This window comes from Lycium barbarum, chromosome 2 (assembly GCF_019175385.1).
Source record: "Lycium barbarum isolate Lr01 chromosome 2, ASM1917538v2, whole genome shotgun sequence".
Classification (NCBI taxonomy): domain Eukaryota; kingdom Viridiplantae; phylum Streptophyta; class Magnoliopsida; order Solanales; family Solanaceae; genus Lycium; species Lycium barbarum.
The window spans coordinates 112,108,308-112,113,737 of NC_083338.1; positions in this window are offsets into that span (position 1 = coordinate 112,108,308).

The window sequence follows — 5,430 nt, forward strand, 5'->3', positions numbered from 1 at the left end:
TCGTTGAGGTTAGAGAGGATCGGGTTTCGGCCTCATTTTGAGACCTTTATCACGTCTCCCCGGAAAGTTCTCGAACAATACAACTGGATAAAGTGTGCCAGCGTGAACTCCTTTTTGGCATTATTTGCCAGTAGACGGAGGCAGGCCACGATCCTCCAGATAATCGGCCCAATTTGGGCTAAGCACACATTGTAAGTCCGACACATTTCCAGAATAACTGAATCGATTGGGGGTTCGAGCTTCAGTGTGAACGAGTATGTATAAACGTACAGAAACCCTTCCTTGTAATCAACGATAGATTCGTCAATGCTGGGGGCAAATACTTGAACCGGACGTTTGTCCCATCCGCAGTCGGCTAGAACCCAAGGAAGAAGATCCTCTGTAATTGACGAGGGGTACCGTCTCACGTCAAAACCCCTATCCGCAATTTGTACTGCCTTCTCAACGGCAAATTCATGGTTATAATTGGGTTTGGCCGGTATTATATCCATGGCAGTTGGCTCCACAAAGGTTTTACCTTTGGGTTTAGAAATAGGCTCGGCACTCGGAGATGAAACCGAGGGTACTTCCTGGGAAGCAGAGTCGGTGTTGGCTCACATGTTTAGTCAATTATGAATTTATAAAGAAGTTGGCATAAATATTTGAAGATTTGAAGATCGAGATAAAAATTTGAAGGCGAAGATGAAGGAATGAGCTAGAAGGTTTGAAGGATTGAAATTTCGGGTTGAAGATATGAAGGTTACGGTTCAGAAAAATATGAAGATTCGAAGAACAAGCAAGCTGAATTTTAACCAAGGAGTCGAAAATTTAGAGAAGTCAAAAGTGAAAGGTAAAAATGCAACTATAACTCTTATATAGACAGTTCACCGAGGTGGTTACCGAAGTCGACCAATCGAGAGATGACACGTGTTCGAGAATTAATGAGATGTGACTTGAAGCGACGTGGATTGAGGCGGTTTTCGAGGTTGTCCATTCGGAATGTGACATGTGGCCGAATTCAGAAGGACGTGACATTACGGTTCCCGCCTATTTTGAAGATAAGAATGAACTTATGAGACCACCAGTTTGTGAAACTTCCACTTCAATCACTCTGGTGAAACTCTAATCCGGAAAGTGTGGGGACTATATGTATACGGTAAAAATCAGCTCAACGCATGACCGATGAGGTTGGAGCCAAAGACAGGTCCAAATGGGTACGAGCACGTTCAATCTTTGCTCCACACCGGGGATGTTGTACCGGACATAACTGGCCCAAACCAAAATAAGCGTGTCCATTGGTCCGGATTGTCTTAGCCCAGATGAGCGTGTCTGTTGGTCTGGATAACCATTTGTGAGGTTACCACGCGTCATAAAACCGTTTTTCCATTTGCGCTGACAACCGTACGGACCGGCCTTATCTTTTTTAGGGTTTATTCATAAAGGCTTTTTGTATTGTACTAAGGGCCCATAAGGAAAACTTATAAATAGAGGGCAACCCTCCCCCTTTTTAGAGTAGATTTTTCTCATAACATATCATTGTAACCATCTCAAGTATAAAAGCTCTTTTCAAAGTATTTTGGTCCGGATTCGTATTGCTCATCGACAACTGGTCTAATCCATCTTCGTCGTTTAGGCATATTTGACTCATATCATATACTAATATATTATTTATACACATATATATAAATATAATCATATACGCATCCATAGACGTTTCATACCAACTTAAAAGATTAAAGTTCATCCACATATCCTATTTCACCACATACAAATCTAATTGTTACCCGTAATAATTCGGGGCAAACAATGTCATTAATCCTCGTTCTTTAGAAAGATTGTGAAAATAATTTTCCCTTCTACATTTACTTTAAAATTATATATCTTCCCAACTTTGAGCAATTTATATCCCCCCCCCCCCCCCCCCCCCCAAACCCACCACTTTAATCTCAATTGAATATTTTAAATTTTTATATTACCTTCTAAATTATCAACCTTTATCTTGTTTTACTTTTCTTAATATTACAATATTTCTTTCTCCTCTTAATCTACAGTATTAACTTACTTATGGAATAAGTAAATATTACTTATGAAGTAAAATTATGAATAAAAAAAACTAAAGCATATAACGTTGGAATAATAAATAATTGTGCACGAAAAAAATTTGTTTAGAATAATTTTCCCGTATAAGTAATTTTGATAATAACAATCAAAACTAAGCATTTATTTACACAATCGAAAATAAAAGAGGATGAAACTTTTTATATAAAAAGTAATTATTAAAAATGAAAGTACAATTTGTAACAATTCTTAATGATTCTTTGTCATACTTAAAGTGAATATCAGATTATGATTTAATTAAAAAAAAATTACATAGTGTCAACCAAAACTAAAAAATATCTATATACAGTTTAGGAAATAAAAGAGAGTGTAATATACACATACATACATATTAATATGCATACATATATGTTCTTGGGTTCGAAAAACAAAAATACAAATTTGCTAATGTGTTGGCAATGTATTATTAAGGGTATTTAAGATAACTAAAAAAGGGATACACTGCTAACTACTATCTTCACGTAGTAGATTAGCAAACTCATATATATAAATTAAAATAATAATCATAAAAGATATTGGTAAATTTTTATTAAAAGAATTGATAAAATTAATGAACTATTCTACTTATACTTTACGTGAACTTAAAGTACAATTTATAATAAGATAAAGTCTAATTTTAGTTTACAATAAATAGGTATGTATCCTATCCATTGCAATCACTTATTCATTAGACCGCAAAACACGTTGTACAACCTGTTCTCTCTGTCCTGGTAAAAGTTTGCCTTCAGTTAGAATATGTTGAAGAGTCTGTACTTAAACGCGGTCAATTTTCTGCGATAAATGGCTCCGTCTTGAAAACTACAACCGTCAAATCCCTCTCTTCCCGAAAAACCTTTTCTAAACCTTGTTCAGACATCTAGTTCTTCCAAGTTTTTCCCTACCTAAATCGACCAAACCTAACTCAATCGCATCACAGTCTTCTTCTTCACCGTACCCTCACCCAAAATGTCCTCCTCCTCTAATCACCCTTACTCTCCCATTCATTCCCATGACACAACCGACTCAAACTACACTGTCCATATCTTCATCATCAACAATCCCCCATTTCCTCTCATACTAATTCATACACCTATCAATAAGCCAACTCACACCACTGCGACCACCACCACCTGCGCCACCCAAGCTCCTACTACAATCCCTTCACCCTCGGGGAAGACGAAGACGAAAGAAAAAGGGATAGGGCTCATGGTAAGAGGGAAAATTCAAAAACCCCAAAATAGGAGTACTGAAAGGAAAAATTAATGATGAAGGGACATTATTAAACGGTGTGTTACTGGACACTACAAACTCAGTGGAAAATTAAGCAATGGAGACATGACGGTTCATAGGGGAAAAAGGCTGAAACTGGGTAACAGTCCCCAACATCTAGGAAAGAAGAGCAGCATGGAAAAAAATGGTGGATCTTATCGTGGGAAATGTGGATAAAGATGGTGTTTCTTTCTGGGGGCAAAAGATTGATAAAGATAGTGGCTCTTGGGAAAACAAGCCTAACTAATCCAACATTGCTTCCACCTTGGTCTCAGTCCCTAGCAAAGTGTCCTGACTCACTACATCCACACCCTTAGTCATTCTAGTGTGTCTAAGACTGTAGTCCTGTATTATTAAGTCTAGTCATGTTCTGTTAAGTGACATGTTTTGTATTTTGTAAGCAATGGTTAGAAACATACTCTATTTTGTTAATGAAAATTTGATGTTTCTATGAATCTTGTGCCATTTTTGTGTGATTTACTATTCCTGATAGGTATGAATTGAGCTACTGCTTCTATTATGTTGTATATGTGATAGCCCCAGTGGCCATAAGTTCTATCTTAGCACATAGTCAATTAATCTGTAACTAAATTGAAGCAACTTTTTAATGATGCCAAAAGGGGAAAGATGTACTGTGTAATGTTTATAACCCAACTACGCTAACTTGGTTCAATCTCAATGTTGGTGTTCATTTTCTAGGCTTTGAGAGGTTTGGAACAAGTTACACAGACGCATAGGGACGTAGGTTTTTCATCATCAAAAAGGAGGAATTTGTTGGCACTGGCACGTGTATGTTTTTTGATGATTGACAAAGTAAATGAATAAGGTGAATGAACGAGTTCAATGGACATGTTCCATCTCAATGATAGATTCGAGATAAGGTGCTTGAACCAGGTCCACAAACATGTTTCAGCTCAGAGTCCTATTGCAAGTAAAACTCTTGAATTAAGAGATGAGGACTTGGCGGACAAGCTATGTGATTTCTTACCATAATTATTCAGGATACCCTTTAGATTCCTGCATAGATATTGAAGCCGCATGACACGCAAAAAACCTAAGTTAACCCAAAACTTAATTCTCATATTGGGCCCTATCGCATAGGTTTTGTGTTCAGGTGACTTGCTGCGCACCATATATATATATATATATCCAAGTCCTCTCTTAAAGAATCTCGCGGATTCACATAGAGAAAAAATTAGAAATTGAATGAACATAATCAAAGCAATATTTGTAAGTTCTGATTCCTGAAGTGCGACCAGATACAAAGAACAAGATTGAAGAACTTGTTTCATAAAGCTATGTTTTATAGTCTTCAAGTATAGAATCTTGTATTAGGATATTTTATTGAGTTGTACCTTTACTAGCTTTCATAGAAGCAATTGCCATAGGTATAAACACTTGTCAAATTTTGTTTCAAGTTGAGGGCAACTTTAAGTGGCTCAATAGTCTAAGGAGATTGTTGTCATGCCCCAAACCATGGTTTGGGCGTAACACGACACTCGGTGCCTAACTGCATGTGATCGAGCGAACCAACTGGCTGGCTAGATCAACATGTGGTATAACTGTAAACTTAATATAAGACACAACATGCTGATCTACTAAAAAGTTTGACTGAAATATCATAAATGCGGAAAGTACTGAAAAGTCTGCAAGTATAAATGAGTCACCGACAAGGCTAGCACATAAAAGCTTGCTAACATCTGACTGACTGGACTATAGTCTATGAAGCCTCTAAAGAATACTGAAATGCTAACTGTTTACCGAGACAAGGGCCCCCGGCATACCTTACTAACTGAAATACTATAAAAATTGAAAAGAGGGATAATGCCCCAAAAGATTGGGGCTCGCCAGTAGCTGATACGAGATGTCCTAACAAGCAGAATCGTCAACCTGTAAATCATTACCTGCATCGTGAGATGACCCGCGCAAAAAGATATGTCAGCATATTTGAATTGCACTGGTATGTAAAATAACTTAAAGAAAGAATTGTAAATACTAAAACTGAAACTGAACTGATAACTGATAACTGAAATGAACAAGGAAGTAAAGATATGAATATTTCCCGTTCTAGATGAGAAATCACCT